Raw genomic sequence first — 20,601 nt, 5'->3', positions numbered from 1 at the left:
CATAAATGCTAGAAATTGTGTAGGCAACATGTGTTGAAAACGTACTAGAAAACTGAGGTATGATTTTTCTTTTGTTTTGAATTCATGTCTTTCTTCGCAAGTTCTTGCATTTGTGTTTCACCAAATCCAACTTAATAGAAACCAACTACAGAGACATTGGTATGGTATCAACAGTGATGACGAACTATTTGGACCTTTGATTTGACTGATGGGGACAGTTCCAATGGTGATGAGAAGCCAAACAGAGGACAAGTTGACCAACTACTGATGACAGACTGACGAGGTTGTGTGATATTGAAGTGACAGATGAGCCAGTGATGACTTAAAAATGGTGAAGCATAAATGCTAGAAATTGTGTAGACAACATGCGTTAAAAACAAGTATTGCAGAACTGAGGTATGAATTTTTCTTTTGTTTTGAATTCATGTCTTTCTTTGCAAGTTCTTGCATTTGTGTTTCACCAAATCCAACTTAATAGAAACCAACTACAGAGACATTGGTATGGTATCAACAGTGATGACGAACTACTTGGACCTTTGATTGACTGATGGGGACAGTTCCAATGGTGATGAGAAGCCAAACAGAGGACTAGTTGACCAACTACTGATGAAAGACTGACGAAGTGGTGTGATAATGAAGTGACAGATGAGCCAGTGATGACTAAAGAATGGTGAAGCATAAATGCTAGAAATTGTGTAGGCAACATGTGTTGAAAACATGTACTAGAAAACTGAGGTATGATTTTTCTTTTGTTTTGAATTCATGTCTTTCTTTGCAAGTTCTTGCATTTGTGTTTCACCAAATCCAGCTTAATAGAAACCAACTACAGAGACATTGGTATGGTATCAACAGTTGTGAAGACTTAAGAGAAACCGCAAACTGGGACATTAGTGTGGTATAAACAGTAATGACCAACAACTTAGACCTTTGATTTGACTGATGGAGACAGTTCCAATGGCGATGAGAAACCAAACAGAGGACAAGATGACCAACTACTGATGAAAGACTGACGAAGTGGTGTGATATTGAAGTGACAGATGAGCCAGTGATGACTAAAGAATGGTGAAGCATAAATGCTAGAAATTGTGTAGGCAACATTTGTTGAGAACAAGTTCTACAAAACTGAGGTATGATTTTTCTTTTGTTTTGAATTCATGTCTTTCTTTGCAAGTTCTTGCATTTGTGTTTCACCAAATCCGTCTTCAGAAAAACCTATGGTATCAACAGTGATGGTGAATTGGTTGGACCTTTGACGAGAATTGGATGGGGATAGTTCCAATGGTGATAAGAAAGCAGACAGAGGACAAGTTGACCAACTACTGATGTGAGAGAGATGATGCCATGTGATGGTTATGTGACAGATGAGCCAGCAACGACAAAAGAGTGGTGAAGCATAAATGCTAGAAATTGTGTAGACAACATGTGTTGAAAACAAGTACTACAAAAATGAGGTATGATTTTTTTGTTTTGAATTCATGTCTTTCTTTGCAAGTTCTTGCATTTGTGCTTCATCAAATCCACTTAATAGAAACCAACTACAGAGACATTGGCATGGTATTAACAGTGATGACGAACTATTTGGACCTTTGATTTGACTGATGGGGACAGTTCCAATGGTGATGAGAAGCCAAACAGAGGACAAGTTGACCAACTACTGATGACAGACTGACGAGGTTGTGTGATATTGAAGTGACAGATGAGCCAGTGATGACTTAAAAATGGTGAAGCATAAATGCTAGAAATTGTGTAGACAACATGCGTTAAAAACAAGTATTGCAGAACTGAGGTATGAATTTTTCTTTTGTTTTGAATTCATGTCTTTCTTTGCAAGTTCTTGCATTTGTGTTTCACCAAATCCAACTTAATAGAAACCAACTACAGAGACATTGGTATGAAATCAGCAGTGATGACGAACTACTTGGACCTTTGATTTGACTGATGGGGACAGTTCCAATGGGAATGAGAAGCCAAACAGAGGACAAGTTGACCAACTACTGATGAAAGACTGACGAAGTGGTGTGATAATGAAGTGACAGATGAGCCAGTGATGACTAAAGAATGGTGAAGCATAAATGCTAGAAATTGTGTAGGCAACATGTGTTGAAAACATGTACTAGAAAACTGAGGTATGATTTTTCTTTTGTTTTGAATTCATGTCTTTCTTTGCAAGTTCTTGCATTTGTGTTTCACCAAATCCAGCTTAATAGAAACCAACTACAGAGACATTGGTATGGTATCAACAGTGATGACGAACTACTTGGACCTTTGATTGACTGATGGGGACAGTTCCAATGGTGATGAGAAGCCAAACAGAGGACTAGTTGACCAACTACTGATGAAAGACTGACGAAGTGGTGTGATAATGAAGTGACAGATGAGCCAGTGATGACTAAAGAATGGTGAAGCATAAATGCTAGAAATTGTGTAGGCAACATGTGTTGAAAACATGTACTAGAAAACTGAGGTATGATTTTTCTTTTGTTTTGAATTCATGTCTTTCTTTGCAAGTTCTTGCATTTGTGTTTCACCAAATCCAGCTTAATAGAAACCAACTACAGAGACATTGGTATGGTATCAACAGTTGTGAAGACTTAAGAGAAACCGCAAACTGGGACATTAGTGTGGTATAAACAGTAATGACCAACAACTTAGACCTTTGATTTGACTGATGGAGACAGTTCCAATGGTGATGAGAAACCAAACAGAGGACAAGATGACCAACTACTGATGAAAGACTGACGAAGTGGTGTGATAATGAAGTGACAGATGAGCCAGTGATGACAAAAGAGTGGTGAAGCATAAATGCTAGAAATTGTGTAGGCAACATGTGTTGAAAACAAGTACTAGAAAACTGAGGTATGATGTTTCTTTTGTTTTGAATTCATGTCTTTCTTTGCAAGTTCTTGCATTTGTGTTTCACCAAATAGAAACCAACTACAGAGACATTGGTATGGTATCAACAGTGATGAGGAACTACTTGGACCTTTAATTTGACTGATGGGGACAGTTCCAATGGTGATGAGAAACCAAACAGAGGACAAGTTGACCAACTACTGATGAAAGACTGACGAGGTGGTGTGATATTGAAGTGACAGATGAGCCAGTGATGACTAAAGAATGGTGAAGCATAAATGCTAGAAATTGTGTAGGCAACATTTGTTGAAAACAAGTTCTACAAAACTGAGGTATGATTTTTCTTTTGTTTTGAATTCGTGTCTTTCTTTGCAAGTTCTTGCATTTGTGTTTCACCAAATCCAACTTAATAGAAACCAACTACAGAGACATTGGTATGGTATCAACAGTGATGACGAACTACTTGGACCTTTGATTTGACTGATGGGGACAGTTTCAATGGTGATGAGAAACCAAACATAGGACAAGATGCCCAACTACTGATGAAAGACTGACGAGGTGGTGTGATATTGAAGTGACAGATGAGCCAGCAACGACAAAAGAGTGGTGAAAGATAAATGCTAGAAATTTGTGTAGACAACATGTGTTGAAAACAAATACTACAAAACTGAGGTATGATTTTTCTTTTGTTTTGAATTCATGTCTTTCTTTGCAAGTTCTTGCATTTGTGTTTCACCAAATCCAACTTCAGAAAAACCTATGGTATCAACAGTGATGGTGAATTGGTTGGACCTTTGACGAGAATGGGATGGGGATAGTTCCAATGGTGATAAGAAAGCAGACAGAGGACAAGTTGACCAACTACTGATGTGAGAGAGATGATGCCATGTGATGGTTATGTGACAGATGAGCCAGCAACGACAAAAGAGTGGTGAAGCATAAATGCTAGAAATTGTGTAGACCACATGTGTTGAAAACAAGTACTAGGAAACTGAGGTATGATTTTTCTTTTGGTTTGACTTCATATCTTTCTTTGCAAGTTCTTGCATTTGTGCTTCATCAAATCCACTTAATAGAAACCAACTACAGAGACATTGGCATGGTATTAACAGTGATGGCGAACTATTTGCACCTTTGATTTGACTGATGGGGACAGTTCCAATGGTGATGAGAAACCAAACAGAGGACAAGTTGACCAACTACTGATGAAAGACTGACGAAGTGGTGTGATATTGAAGTGACAGATGAGCCAGTGATGACTTAAAAATGGTGAAACATAAATGCTAGAAATTGTGTAGACAACATGTGTTAAAAACAAGTATTGCAGAACTGAGGTATGAATTTTTCTTTTGTTTTGAATTCATGTCTTTCTTTGCAAGTTCTTGCATTTATGTTTCACCAAATCCAACTTAATAGAAACCAACTACAGAGACATTGGTATGGTATCAACAGTGGTGAAGACTTAAGAGAAACCAACTACAGAGACATTAGTATAGTATCAACAGTGATGACGAAGTACTTGGACCTTTGATTTGACTGATGGGGACAGTTTCAATGGTAATGAGAAGCCAAAGAGAGGATAAGTTGACCAACTACTGATGAAAGACTGGCGAGGTGGTGTGATATTGAAGTGACAGGTGAGCCTGCAACGACAAAAGAGTGGTGAAGGATAAATGCTAGAAATTGTGTAGACAACATGTGTTGAAAACAAATACTACAAAACTGAGGTATGATTTTTCTTTTGTTTTGAATTCATGTCTTTCTTTGCAAGTTCTTGCATTTGTGTTTCACCAAATCCAGCTTAATAGAAACCAACTACAGAGACATTGGTATGGTATCAACAGTTGTGAAGACTTAAGAGAAACCGCAAACTGGGACATTAGTGTGGTATAAACAGTAATGACCAACAACTTAGACCTTTGATTTGACTGATGGAGACAGTTCCAATGGTGATGAGAAACCAAACAGAGGACAAGATGACCAACTACTGATGAAAGACTGACGAAGTGGTGTGATAATGAAGTGACAGATGAGCCAGTGATGACAAAAGAGTGGTGAAGCATAAATGCTAGAAATTGTGTAGGCAACATGTGTTGAAAACAAGTACTAGAAAACTGAGGTATGATGTTTCTTTTGTTTTGAATTCATGTCTTTCTTTGCAAGTTCTTGCATTTGTGTTTCACCAAATAGAAACCAACTACAGAGACATTGGTATGGTATCAACAGTGATGAGGAACTACTTGGACCTTTGATTTGACTGATGGGGACAGTTCCAATGGTGATGAGAAACCAAACAGAGGACAAGTTGACCAACTACTGATGAAAGGCTGACGAGGTGGTGTGATATTGAAGTGACAGATGAGCCAGTGATGACTAAAGAATGGTGAAGCATAAATGCTAGAAATTGTGTAGGCAACATTTGTTGAAAACAAGTTCTACAAAACTGAGGTATGATTTTTCTTTTGTTTTGAATTCGTGTCTTTCTTTGCAAGTTCTTGCATTTGTGTTTCACCAAATCCAACTTAATAGAAACCAACTACAGAGACATTGGTATGGTATCAACAGTGATGACGAACTACTTGGACCTTTGATTTGACTGATGGGGACAGTTTCAATGGTGATGAGAAACCAAACATAGGACAAGATGCCCAACTACTGATGAAAGACTGACGAGGTGGTGTGATATTGAAGTGACAGATGAGCCAGCAACGACAAAAGAGTGGTGAAAGATAAATGCTAGAAATTTGTGTAGACAACATGTGTTGAAAACAAATACTACAAAACTGAGGTATGATTTTTCTTTTGTTTTGAATTCATGTCTTTCTTTGCAAGTTCTTGCATTTGTGTTTCACCAAATCCAACTTCAGAAAAACCTATGGTATCAACAGTGATGGTGAATTGGTTGGACCTTTGACGAGAATGGGATGGGGATAGTTCCAATGGTGATAAGAAAGCAGACAGAGGACAAGTTGACCAACTACTGATGTGAGAGAGATGATGCCATGTGATGGTTATGTGACAGATGAGCCAGCAACGACAAAAGAGTGGTGAAGCATAAATGCTAGAAATTGTGTAGACCACATGTGTTGAAAACAAGTACTAGGAAACTGAGGTATGATTTTTCTTTTGGTTTGACTTCATATCTTTCTTTGCAAGTTCTTGCATTTGTGCTTCATCAAATCCACTTAATAGAAACCAACTACAGAGACATTGGCATGGTATTAACAGTGATGGCGAACTATTTGCACCTTTGATTTGACTGATGGGGACAGTTCCAATGGTGATGAGAAACCAAACAGAGGACAAGTTGACCAACTACTGATGAAAGACTGACGAAGTGGTGTGATATTGAAGTGACAGATGAGCCAGTGATGACTTAAAAATGGTGAAACATAAATGCTAGAAATTGTGTAGACAACATGTGTTAAAAACAAGTATTGCAGAACTGAGGTATGAATTTTTCTTTTGTTTTGAATTCATGTCTTTCTTTGCAAGTTCTTGCATTTATGTTTCACCAAATCCAACTTAATAGAAACCAACTACAGAGACATTGGTATGGTATCAACAGTGGTGAAGACTTAAGAGAAACCAACTACAGAGACATTAGTATAGTATCAACAGTGATGACGAAGTACTTGGACCTTTGATTTGACTGATGGGGACAGTTTCAATGGTAATGAGAAGCCAAAGAGAGGATAAGTTGACCAACTACTGATGAAAGACTGGCGAGGTGGTGTGATATTGAAGTGACAGGTGAGCCTGCAACGACAAAAGAGTGGTGAAGGATAAATGCTAGAAATTGTGTAGACAACATGTGTTGAAAACAAATACTACAAAACTGAGGTATGATTTTTCTTTTGTTTTGAATTCATGTCTTTCTTTGCAAGTTCTTGCATTTGTGTTTCACCAAATCCAACTTAATAGAAACCAACTACAGAGACATTGGTATGGTATCGACAGTGATGACGAACTACTTGGACCTTTGATTTGACTGATGGGGACAGTTCCAATGGTGATGAGAAACCAAACAGAGGACAAGATGACCAACTACTGATGAAAGACTGACGAAGTGGTGTGATAATGAAGTGACAGATGAGCCAGTGATGACTAAAGAATGGTGAAGCATAAATACTGGAAATTGTGTAGGCAGCATGTGTTGAAAACAAGTACTAAAAAACTGAGGTATGATTTTTCTTTTGTTTTGAATTCATGTCTTTCTGTGCAAGTTCTTGCATTTGTGTTTCACCAAATCCAACTTAATAGAAACCAACTACAGAGACATTGGTATGGTATCAACAGTGGTGATGACTTAAGAGAAACCAACTACAGAGACATTAGTATGGTATCAACAGTGATGACGAAGTACTTGGACCTTTGATTTGACTGATGGGAACAGTTCCAATGGTGATGAGAAACCAAACAGAGGACAAGATGACCAACTACTGATGAAAGACTGACGAAGTGGTGTGATAATGAAGTGACAGATGAGCCAGTGATGACTAAAGAATGGTGAAGCATAAATGCTAGAAATTGTGTAGACAACATATGTTGAAAACAAGTACTACAAAACTGAGGTATGATTTTCTTTTGTTTTGAATTCGTGTCTTTCTTTGCAAGTTCTTGCATTTGTGTTTCACCAAATCCAACTTAATAGAAACCAACTACAGAGACATTGGTATGGTATCAACAGTGATGACGAACTACTTGGACCTTTGATTTGACTGATGGGGACAGTTTCAATGGTGATGAGAAACCAAACATAGGACAAGATGCCCAACTACTGATGAAAGACTGACGAGGTGGTGTGATATTGAAGTGACAGACTGACGAAGTGGTGTGATAATGAAGTGACAGATGAGCCAGTGATGACTAAAGAATGGTGAAGCATAAATGCTAGAAATTGTGTAGGCAACATGTGTTGAAAACATGTACTAGAAAACTGAGGTATGATTTTTCTTTTGTTTTGAATTCATGACTTTCTTCGCAAGTTCTTGCATTTGTGTTTCACCAAATCCAACTTAATAGAAACCAACTACAGAGACATTGGTATGGTATCAACAGTGGTGAGGACTTAAGAGAAACCAACTACAGAGACATTAGTATGGTATCAACAGTGATGACGAAGTACTTGGACCTTTGATTTGACTGATGGGAACAGTTCCAATGGTGATGAGAAACCAAACAGAGGACAAGATGACCAACTACTGATGAAAGACTGACGAAGTGGTGTGATAATGAAGTGACAGATGAGCCAGTGATGACTAAAGAATGGTGAAGCATAAATGCTAGAAATTGTGTAGACAACATATGTTGAAAACAAGTACTACAAAACTGAGGTATGATTTTCTTTTGTTTTGAATTCATGACTTTCTTCGCAAGTTCTTGCATTTGTGTTTCACCAAATCCAACTTAATAGAAACCAACTACAGAGACATTGGTATGGTATCAACAGTGATGACGAACTACTTGGACCTTTGATTGACTGATGGGGACAGTTCCAATGGTGATGAGAAGCCAAACAGTGGACTAGTTGACCAACTACTGATGAAAGACTGACGAAGTGGTGTGATAATGAAGTGACAGATGAGCCAGTGATGACTAAAGAATGGTGAAACATAAATGCTAGAAATTGTGTAGGCAACATGTGTTGAAAACATGTACTTGAAAACTGAGGTATGATTTTTGTTTTGTTTTGAATTCATGTCTTTCTTTGCAAGTTCTTGCATTTGTGTTTCACCAAATCCAACTTAATAGAAACCAACTACAGAGACATTGGTATGGTATCAACAGTGGTGATGACTTAAGAGAAACCAACTACAGAGACATTAGTATGGTATCAACAGTGATGACGAAGTACTTGGACCTTTGATTTGACTGATGGAGACAGTTCCAATGGTGATGAGAAACCAAACAGAGGACAAGATGACCAACTACTGATGAAAGACTGACGAAGTGGTGTGATAATGAAGTGACAGATGAGCCAGTGATGACAAAAGAGTGGTGAAGCATAAATGCTAGAAATTGTGTAGGCAACATGTGTTGAAAACAAGTACTAGAAAACTGAGGTATGATTTTTCTTTTGTTTTGAATTCATGTCTTTCTTTGCAAGTTTTTGCATTTGTGTTTCACCAAATAGAAACCAACTACAGAGACATTGGTATGGTATCAACAGTGATGACGAACTACTTGGACCTTTGATTTGACTGATGGGGACAGTTCCAATGGTGATGAGAAACCAAACAGAGGACAAGTTGACCACCTACTGATGAAAGACTGACGAAGTGGTGTGATATTGAAGTGACAGATGAGCCAGTGATGACTAAAGAATGGTGAAGCATAAATGCTAGAAATTGTGTAGGCAACATTTGTTGAAAACAAGTTCTACAAAACTGAGGTATGATTTTTCTTTTGTTTTGAATTCGTGTCTTTCTTTGCAAGTTCTTGCATTTGTGTTTCACCAAATCCAACTTAATAGAAACCAACTACAGAGACATTGGTATGGTATCAACAGTGATGACGAACTACTTGGACCTTTGATTTGACTGATGGGGACAGTTTCAATGGTGATGAGAAACCAAACATAGGACAAGATGCCCAACTACTGATGAAAGACTGACGAGGTGGTGTGATATTGAAGTGACAGATGAGCCAGTGATGACTAAAGAATGGTGAAACATAAATGCTAGAAATTGTGTAGGCAACATGTGTTGAAAACATGTACTTGAAAACTGAGGTATGATTTTTGTTTTGTTTTGAATTCATGTCTTTCTTTGCAAGTTCTTGCATTTGTGTTTCACCAAATCCAACTTCAGAAAAACCTATGGTATCAACAGTGATGGTGAATTGGTTGGACCTTTGACGAGAATGGGATGGGGATAGTTCCAATGGTGATAAGAAAGCAGACAGAGGACAAGTTGACCAACTACTGATGTGAGAGAGATGATGCCATGTGATGGTTATGTGACAGATGAGCCAGCAACGACAAAAGAGTGGTGAAGCATAAATGCTAGAAATTGTGTAGACCACATGTGTTGAAAACAAGTACTAGGAAACTGAGGTATGATTTTTCTTTTGGTTTGAATTCATATCTTTCTTTGCAAGTTCTTGCATTTGTGCTTCATCAAATCCACTTAATAGAAACCAACTACAGAGACATTGGCATGGTATTAACAGTGATGGCGAACTATTTGGACCTTTGATTTGACTGATGGAGACAGTTCTAATGGTGATGAGAAACCAAACAGAGGACAAGTTGACCAACTACTGATGAAAGACTGACGAAGTGGTGTGATATTGAAGTGACAGATGAGCCAGTGATGACTTAAAAATGGTGAAGCATAAATGCTAGAAATTGTGTAGACAACATGTGTTAAAAACAAGTATTGCAGAACTGAGGTATGAATTTTTCTTTTGTTTTGAATTCATGTCTTTCTTTGCAAGTTCTTGCATTTATGTTTCACCAAATCCAACTTAATAGAAACCAACTACAGAGACATTGGTATGGTATCAACAGTGGTGAAGACTTAAGATAAACCAACTACAGAGACATTAGTATAGTATCAACAGTGATGACGAAGTACTTGGACCTTTGATTTGACTGATGGGGACAGTTTCAATGGTAATGAGAGGCCAAAGAGAGGATAAGTTGACCAACTACTGATGAAAGACTGACGAGGTGGTGTGATATTGAAGTGACAGGTGAGCCTGCTACGACAAAAGAGTGGTGAAGGATAAATGCTAGAAATTGTGTAGACAACATGTGTTGAAAACAAATACTACAAAACTGAGGTATGATTTTTCTTTTGTTTTGAATTCATGTCTTTCTTTGCAAGTTCTTGCATTTGTGTTTCACCAAATCCAACTTAATAGAAACCAACTACAGAGACATTGGTATGGTATCGACAGTGATGACGAACTACTTGGACCTTTGATTTGACTGATGGGGACAGTTCCAATGGTGATGAGAAACCAAACAGAGGACAAGATGACCAACTACTGATGAAAGACTGACGAAGTGGTGTGATAATGAAGTGACAGATGAGCCAGTGATGACTTGAAAATGGTGAAGCATAAATGCTAGAAATTGTGTAGACAACATGTGTTAAAAACAAGTATTGCAGAACTGAGGTATGAATTTTTCTTTTGTTTTGAATTTATGTCTTTCTTTGCAAGTTCTTGCATTTATGTTTCACCAAATCCAACTTAATAGAAACCAACTACAGAGACATTGGTATGGTATCAACAGTGATGACGAACTACCTGGACCTTTGATTTGACTGATGGTGACAGTTCCAATGGTGATAAGAAGCCAAACAAAGGACAAGTTGATCACCTACTGATGAAAGACTGATGAAGTGGTGTGATAATGAAGTGACAGATGAGCCAGTGATGACAAAAGAATGGTGAAGCATAAATGCTAGAAATTGTGTAGGCAACATGTGTTGAAAACAAGTACTAGAAAACTGAGGTATGATTTTTCTTTTGTTTTGAATTCATGTCTTTCTTTGCAAGTTCTTGCATTTGTGTTTCACCAAATCCAACTTAATAGAAACCAACTACAGAGACATTGGTATGGTATCAACAGTGGTGAGGACTTAAGAGAAACCAACTACAGAGACATTAGTATGGTATCAACAGTGATGACGAAGTACTTGGACCTTTGATTTGACTGATGGGGACAGTTCCAATGGTGATGAGAAACCAAACAGAGGACAAGATGACCAACTACTGATGAAAGACTGACGAAGTGGTGTGTTAATGAAGTGACAGATGAGCCAGTGATGACTAAAGAATGGTGAAGCATAAATGCTAGAAATTGTGTAGGCAACATGTGTTGAAAACATGTACTAGAAAACTGAGGTATGATTTTTCTTTTGTTTTGAATTCATGTCTTTCTTTGCAAGTTCTTGCATTTGTGTTTCACCAAATCCAACTTTAGAAAAACCTATGGTATCAACAGTGATGGTGAATTGGTTGGACCTTTGACGAGAATGTGATGAGGATAGTTCCAATGGTGATGAGAAAGCAGACAGAGGACAAGTTGACCAACTACTGATGTGAGAGAAATGATGCCATGTGATGGTTATGTGACAGATGAGCCAGCAACGACAAAAGAGTGGTGAAGGATAAATGCTAGAAATTGTGTAGACAACATGTGTTGAAAACAAATACTACAAAACTGAGGTATGATTTTTCTTTTGTTTTGAATTCATGTCTTTCTTTGCAAGTTCTTGCATTTGTGTTTCACCAAATCCAACTTAATAGAAACCAACTACAGAGACATTGGTATGGTATCGACAGTGATGACGAACTACTTGGACCTTTGATTTGACTGATGGGGACAGTTCCAATGGTGATGAGAAACCAAACAGAGGACAAGATGACCAACTACTGATGAAAGACTGACGAGGTGGTATGATATTGAAGTGACAGATGAGCCAGTGATGACTTGAAAATGGTGAAGCATAAATGCTAGAAATTGTGTAGACAACATGTGTTAAAAACAAGTATTGCAGAACTGAGGTATGAATTTTTCTTTTGTTTTGAATTTATGTCTTTCTTTGCAAGTTCTTGCATTTATGTTTCACCAAATCCAACTTAATACAAACCAACTACAGAGACATTGGTATGGTATCAACAGTGATGACGAACTACTTGGACCTTTGCTTTGACTGATGGGGACAGTTCCAATGGTGATGAGAAGCCAAACAGAGGACAAGTTGACCACCTACTGATGAAAGACTGACAAAGTGGTGTGAGAATGAAATGACAGATGAGCCAGTGATGACTAAAGAATGGTGAAGCATAAATGCTAGAAATTGTGTAGACAACATGTGTTAAAAAGAAGTATTGCAGAACTGAGGTATGATTTTTCTTTTGTTTTGTATTCATGTCTTTCTTTGCAAGTTCTTGCATTTATGTTTCACCAAATCCAACTTAACAGAAACCAACTACAGAGACATTGGTATGGTATCAACAGTGGTGAAGACTTAAGAGAAACCAACTACAGAGACATTGGTATGGTATCGGCAGTGATGACGAACTACTTGGACCTTTGATTTGACTGATGGGGACAGTTCCAATGGTGATGAGAAGCCAAACAGAGGACAAGTTGACCAACTACTGATGAAAGACTGACGAGGTGGTGTGATATTGAAGTGACAGATGAGCCAGTGATGACTTGAAAATGGTGAAGCATAAATGCTAGAAATTGTGTAGGCAACATGTGTTGAAAACAAGTACTAAAAAACTGAGGTATGATTTTTCTTTGGTTTTGAATTCATGTCTTTCTTTGCAAGTTCTTGCATTTATGTTTCACCAAATCCAACTTAATAGAAACCAACTACAGAGACATTGGTATGGTATCAACAGTGATGACGAACTACCTGGACCTTTGATTTGACTGATGGGGACAGTTCCAATGGTGGTAAGAAGCCAAGCAGAGGACAAGTTGACCACCTACTGATGAAAGACTGACGAAGTAGTGTGATAATGAAGTGACAGATGAGCCAGTGATGACAAAAGAATGGTGAAGCATAAATGCTAGAAATTGTGTAGACAACATGTGTTGAAAACAAGTACTAGAAAACTGAGGTATGATTTTTCTTTTGTTTTGAATTCATGTCTTTCTTTGCAAGTTCTTGCATTTGTGTTTCACCAAATCCAACTTAATAGAAACCAACTACAGAGACATTGGTATGGTATCAACAGTGGTGAGGACTTAAGAGAAACCAACTACAGAGACATTAGTATGGTATCAACAGTGATGACGAAGTACTTGGACCTTTGATTTGACTGATGGGGACAGTTCCAATGGTGATGAGAAACCAAACAGAGGACAAGATGACCAACTATTGATGAAAGACTGACGAAGTGGTGTGATAATGAAGTGACAGATGAGCCAGTGATGACTAAAGAATGGTGAAGCATAATTGCTAGAAATTGTATAGGCAACATGTGTTGAAAACAAGTACTACAAAACTGAGGTATGATTTTTCTTTTGTTTTGTATTCATGTCTTTCTTTGCAAGTTCTTGCATTTGTGTTTCACTAAATCCAACTTCAGAAAAACCTATGGTATCAACAGTGATGGTGAACTGGTTGGACCTTTGACGAGAATGGGATGGGGATAGTTCCAATGGTGATAAGAAAGCAGACAGAGGACAAGTTGACCAACTACTGATGTGAGAGAGATGATGCCATGTGATGGTTATGTGATAGATGAGCCAGCAACGACAAAAGAGTTGTTGAAGCATAAATGCTAGAAATTGTGTAGACAACATGTGTGGAAAACAAGTACTAGAAAACTGAGGTATGTTTTTTCTTTTGTTTTGAATTCATGTCTTTCTTTGCAAATTCTTGCATTTGTGTTTCATCAAATCCACTTAATAGAAACCAACTACAGAGACATTGGTATGGTATTAACAGTGATGACGAACTATTTGGACCTTTGATTTGACTGATGGGGACAGTTCCAATGGTGATGAGAAACCAAACAGAGGACAAGTTGACCAACTACTGATGAAAGACTGATGAGGTGGTGTGATATTGAAGTGACAGTTGAGCCAGCAATGACAAAAGAGTGGTGAAGGATAAATGCTAGAAATTGTGTAGACAACATATGTTGAAAACAAATACTACAAAACTGAGGTATGATTTTTCTTTTGTTTTGAATTCATGTCTTTTTTTGCAAGTTCTTGCATTTGTGTTTCACCAAATCCAACTTAATAGAAACCAATTACAGAGACATTGGTATGGTATCGACAGTGATGACGAACTACTTGGACCTTTGATTTGACTGATGGGGACAGTTCCAATGGTGATGAGAAACCACACAGAGGACAAGTTGACCAACTACTGATGAAAGACTGACGAGGTGGTGTGATATTGAAGTGACAGATGAGCCAGTGATGACTTAAAAATGGTGAAGCATAAATGCTAGAAATTGTGTAGACAACATGTGTTAAAAACAAGTATTGCGGAACTGAGGTATGAATTTTTCTTTTGGTTTGAATTCATGTCTTTGTTTGCAAGTTCTTGCATTTATGTTTCACCAAATCCAACTTAATAGAAACCAACTACAGAGACATTGGTATGGTATCAACAGTGATGACGAACTACTTGGACCTTTGCTTTGACTGATGGGGACAGTTCCAATGGTGATGAGAAGCCAAACAGAGGACAAGTTGACCACCTACTGATGAAAGACTGACAAAGTGGTGTGATAATGAAGTGACAGATGAGCCAGTGATGACTAAAGAATGGTGAAGCATAAATGCTAGAAATTGTGTAGGCAACATGTGTTGAAAACATGTACTAGAAAACTGAGGTATGATTTTTCTTTTGTTTTGAATTCATGTCTTTCTTTGCAAGTTCTTGCATTTGTGTTTCATCAAATCCACTTAATAGAAACCAACTACAGAGACATTGGTATGGTATTAACAGTGATGACGAACTATTTGGACCTTTGATTTGACTGATGGGGACAGTTCCAATGGTGATGAGAAACCAAACAGAGGACAAGTTGACCAACTACTGATGAAAGACTGATGAGGTGGTGTGATATTGAAGTGACAGTTGAGCCAGCAACGACAAAAGAGTGGTGAAGGATAAATGCTAGAAATTGTGTAGACAACATGTGTTGAAAACAAATACTACAAAACTGAGGTATGATTTTTCTTTTGTTTTGAATTCATGTCTTTTTTTGCAAGTTCTTGCATTTGTGTTTCACCAAATCCAACTTAATAGAAACCAATTACAGAGACATTGGTATGGTATCGACAGTGATGACGAACTACTTGGACCTTTGATTTGACTGATGGGGACAGTTCCAATGGTGATGAGAAACCACACAGAGGACAAGTTGACCAACTACTGATGAAAGACTGACGAGGTGGTGTGATATTGAAGTGACAGATGAGCCAGTGATGACTTAAAAATGGTGAAGCATAAATGCTAGAAATTGTGTAGACAACATGTGTTAAAAACAAGTATTGCAGAACTGAGGTATGAATTTTTCTTTTGGTTTGAATTCATGTCTTTCTTTGCAAGTTCTTGCATTTATGTTTCACCAAATCCAACTTAATAGAAACCAACTACAGAGACATTGGTATGGTATCAACAGTGACGACGAAGTACTTGGACCTTTGATTTGACTGACGGGGACAGTTCCAATGGTGATGAGAAGCCAAACAGAGGACAAGTTGACCAACTACTGATGAAAGACTGACGAAGTGGTGTGATAATGAAGTGACAGATGAGCCAGTGATGACTAAAGAATGGTGAAGCATAAATGCTAGAAATTGTGTAGACAACATGTGTTGAAAACAAGTACTACAAAACTGAGGTTTGATTTTTCGTTTGTTTTAAATTGATGTCTTTCTTTGTAAGTTCTTGCATTTGTGTTTCACCAGATCCAACTTTAGAGTAGTCAATTTTTGTGACATTGATATGGTATCAAAAGTGATGATATATTAATTGGACCTTTGATGAGTCCTGGACGGGGACAATTCCAAAAGGAGAAGAGAAACCGGACTGCAACTGAATAGTGTTTGTGACAGATTCATTGGAGTTATGAAGAGAATGGTAAAAGCATGACTGCTTCTTAATTTTCGTGAAAGTTGTTGTGGAGACTACCTGGTTGACTAGTGATTTGGATTGATTTGATTGTATTGAAATGTAAGATATTTTGTAATGCTTTACTTTAATTTTCTTGCATAATCATCTCTTATTTCTTTTTCATATGTGAAAACTAAGACCAAGATTATAGGTAATGTTCAATGAAATAAATTTCATCACAGGAAAGTTGCTGCATTTTACCTAAAATTTTTACCTGAACGAAATTTCTCAACACTTATCTTAAACTTGTGTTCATATTTGCTGCAAATGTTCAGGGTTGAACCTCTGCAGTATTGTCAAGCTGTGCCCCAAATTGCTTGTAGTCAAATTGGAATGATCTGAGTGAAATTTACAGCACAAACACTTAACCCGTCATTTTACTTTTTAGTTCCTATGGTAATTATTCATACATGTATAATATGTAAATGTTGTTTACCTTTTTAATTTTAGGTTTGTCACTGTATATATAAGAACCACCTTTATATCAGTTAATGCTTTGAATCATGACCCATAATTATCAGTTATGCCAATTGAGCAATATTAGGTGAGTGCTTACATGTTGTATCTAGTTTATCGATGTTGTAACTTGTAAGCATGCATTTTGTCTGACCTACCTCTCTTTTTATGCCCCTACGACGATGTATTAATTTACCCCTGTTTGTCCGGATTACACATGATCATGGCTTGCCCAGCTATCTCCTTGTACAGTTTTTGAACTACATCTAAAGTATTTCACGGGATATTTCTACACATGATGAAGGTGTGCAGGGCCAAAGGGTTCTGATTTTCTTGAAATATTACAGAAATTGATGATAGTTACACTTACTCATTTTACTCAGAAATATATGGATCATGGCTTGTCCGGCTGTCTTTTTGTACAGTTTTTGAACTACATTTAAATATTTTACAGGATATTTCTACACATGATAGTGTGCAGGGCCAAAGGATTTTGATTTTCGTGAAATTTTACGTAAATTGGTGATAGTTACACTAAGTTACTTTACTCAGAAACAGGGCTATATGGCTTGTATGGCTATCTCTTTCTGTAGTTCTTGAACTACATCGAAAATACTTTTTGCTGGGTATGATGGTGTGAAAGGTCATAAGATCTGATTTTTATGAAATATTATGGAACTGGGTGATAGTTAGACTTCGTTATTTTTATCAGAAATATATCCCAAGCAACAAAGTTAGGGATTTGTTATGGGGGTATTAACATTTTTGTTTGTCCATTAATCCGTCCATCTGTCCTCTTTTTCTCATCGCAACTAGTCTGATACTACGGAACAGAATTTCATGACACAATATGGCAAGGATACAATATGTAGATACGCATATATTTAGGAATAAATGATCCCCAGACCATGAGTAACACCAGTCTTGGAAGGATTTCTGAATTTGCAAACCATGTCTTCATACAAAAATAAACATGTTCCTAATTCGGCAAATCTAGCGAGCGGGGGTAAACAGTGCTTCTAGGTTTTTTTTTTATGTTATTGTAAGAATAAAGGGACACTTTTTTTGTTTGTTTGGTGGATATGTGTTGGTATACCAGTCCCTTCTAACACACAAAATAGATCAAGATAATTAAAGAATTTTCAATAGATCAACCAAGCTGATAAAATATGACTTGGTCTTTTAACAGTAATGCAATTTGGAAAGGAAGCATACAAGTTGGTTTTTAAGCAGTGTTGAATACTTCAGGCATTTATCTAAATATAAAACTGGCATGTCGATCCTTTTTTAAAAGCAAATTTATAAGCCTGACCATTACTTTATTTACATGAATGGTAAGGTTTCGAGCTTTGTCATGACAAGTTTTTTTTTATCATGATGCAATATTTCTTTTTCCAGTGCCATATGTTTTCCAGGATCATAAGATGTATGATAGTGCACAACATTGGAAATCTGCAATGGAAAGTTATGGTGTGTGTTAACTCTGTTTTGTGAAAAATTTGATGACTGGCTATTTTGATATTCAACTGAATTATGAACAATATGAAGTGTTTACATTTTACGCTCTGTACAAACTTGAACTGTTTATTAACAGTACATATTTATGTAGTTTTAACATATTTATTATTTAATTTGCATATTTAATCATCAAGTCAAAACAATAGAATGAAAGAAATTAAAGCAAATTAACAACAGAATTCAGAAACAAGTCTTACAGTTTTATATCAATCCTTCTCCTGGTCCATATTTACGTAGGAATGTATTAACTGACATGTTTGTATACAAACTTAGTAACTGTTCATTAAAAGATTGCATATTTTTGTACAAACTTAGGAACTGTGTTTTAAAGGTCTATATATTTATGTACAAACTTTGTAATAGTTCATTAAATTTCTGCATATTTGTGTACAAACTTTGTAATGGGTCATGAAAGGTCTATATATTTGTGTACAAACTTTGTAATGGTTCATTAAATTTCTGCATATTTGTGTACAAACTTTGTAACTGTCTATATAATGTCTATATATTTATGTACAAACTTTGTAATGGGTCATGAAAGGTCTATATATTTGTGTACAAACTTTGTAACTGTCTATTCAATGTCTATATATTTATGTACAAAGTTTGTTATGGTTCATTAAATTTCTACATATTTGTGTACAAACTTTGTAACTGTCTATATAATGTCTATATATTTATGTACAAACTTTGTAATGGGTCATGAAAGGTCTATATATTTGTGTACAAACTTTGTAACTGTCTATATAATGTCTATATATTTATGTACAAACTTTGTAATGGGTCATGAAAGGTCTATATATTTGTGTACAAACTTTGTAACTGTCTATTCAATGTCTATATATTTATGTACAAAGTTTGTTATGGTTCATTAAATTTCTACATATTTGTGTACAAACTTTGTTAACTGTTTATTAAAGGTCTATGTATTTGTGTACCAACTTTGTAACAGTTCATTAAAGGTCTATATATTTGTGTACAACTTTGTAATGGTTCATTAAATTTCTGCATATTTGTGTACAAACTGTAACTGTCTATTCAATGTCTATATATTAATGTACAAACTTTGTAATGGTTCATTAAAGGTCTATATATTTGTGTACAAACTTTGTAACAGTTCATTAAAGGTCTATATATTTGTGTATAAACTTTGTAACTGTTCATTAAAGGTCTATATATTTCTAATTTATTGATGTTACTTTCAAAAGCTGCATTTTGGACCCCACCATTTATTATTATTATACCCCCACTGTAATGATATTGCACTCACCTTCTCTGTCCGTTTGTTGCATTTTTTTTGCAGCAGATTTCCCAGCTTCCACAGGAGGGAATGCTTAGATATTTGGTATATTGCTTTCTCATGATGATTGCACTGTGTCTCCTCTTATCTACTTCCGGTTTATTGATCTACTTCGTAAGTTTTTAGGTGCTGCATAATGGAAATCTATTTTCACAATAGATTTCTCAGCTTCTACTGAAGTGAGTGCTTTAATATTTGGTATATTGCTATCTCACTGTGACTTGCACATGTCTCCCTTTTATCATGTTCGTCCTCATCCTGTTTAACTGTCTACTTGATAATTTTTCATGTTACATAATGGTAATTCCCAGCTTCTATTACCGGGAAGGCTTAGATATTTGGTATGTTGCGTTTGCATGATCATTTGTACTGTGTCTCCCTATCCCAGTTATGGCAGAAATGAGGGTACTCATGCAACACTTGGGCTAGATGTATTTTATGAGGAAGCTGCAATGGTGAAACATTTTTATGTGGACGAAAGTTCTACTTCTGAATTGGTTCATTGTTCTTAGAACTTTCTTTGATCACTTTCTTTAGTCGGAATATTATACTGTGTCAAACATTTAAGCTCATTCCAGATTAAGGTGTATCAAGTTTGAATATTGTTTCTACACTTGTCCAAACTGCCTTCACAGTGCATTCGATCTTATAAATTACCATTAAATACTTATTTGGTTTCTCCTCTTTTAAATTTCTGTCCAAAATAACAATTGCCGTATTTGTCACGGTCAATAAAATAATCCAACTTGGGGAATTTACATGTTGGCATCTAGGAAACCACTTGATGGATTTGATAAAATTTATAGAAAGGCTAGACATGCATACTTGTGACTAAAGGTTCTAAAGCTAATTTCTCAA

General features: G+C 36.6%; 2 long non-coding RNA genes across 2 annotated transcripts; one reads left to right on the top strand and one right to left on the bottom strand.

The window, feature by feature from the left end:
- Positions 1 to 9,915: 9,915 nt before the first annotated feature.
- On the bottom strand, positions 9,916 to 13,013 carry LOC148614095 (uncharacterized). The gene is made up of 2 exons (XR_015923571.1): positions 12,906 to 13,013; positions 9,916 to 10,046 (listed from the first exon to the last, which is right to left on the bottom strand). It is a non-coding gene; the product is annotated as an uncharacterized LOC148614095 (long non-coding RNA).
- Positions 13,014 to 13,017: 4 nt separating this feature from the next.
- Positions 13,018 to 19,628, top strand: LOC148614094 (uncharacterized). Its single transcript, XR_015923567.1, has 3 exons — positions 13,018 to 16,529; positions 16,920 to 17,013; positions 18,324 to 19,628. It is a non-coding gene; the product is annotated as an uncharacterized LOC148614094 (long non-coding RNA).
- The last annotated feature ends 973 nt before the right edge of the window (positions 19,629 to 20,601 follow it).

The sequence above is a fragment of the Perna viridis genome, chromosome 6 (assembly GCF_037379345.1).
Source record: "Perna viridis isolate PV_CMFRI_1.1 ecotype Kerala chromosome 6, ASM3737934v1, whole genome shotgun sequence".
Classification (NCBI taxonomy): domain Eukaryota; kingdom Metazoa; phylum Mollusca; class Bivalvia; order Mytilida; family Mytilidae; genus Perna; species Perna viridis.
The sequence above is the reverse complement of the archived record's forward strand: the minus strand, read 5'-3'. Positions and strand labels throughout refer to the sequence as shown.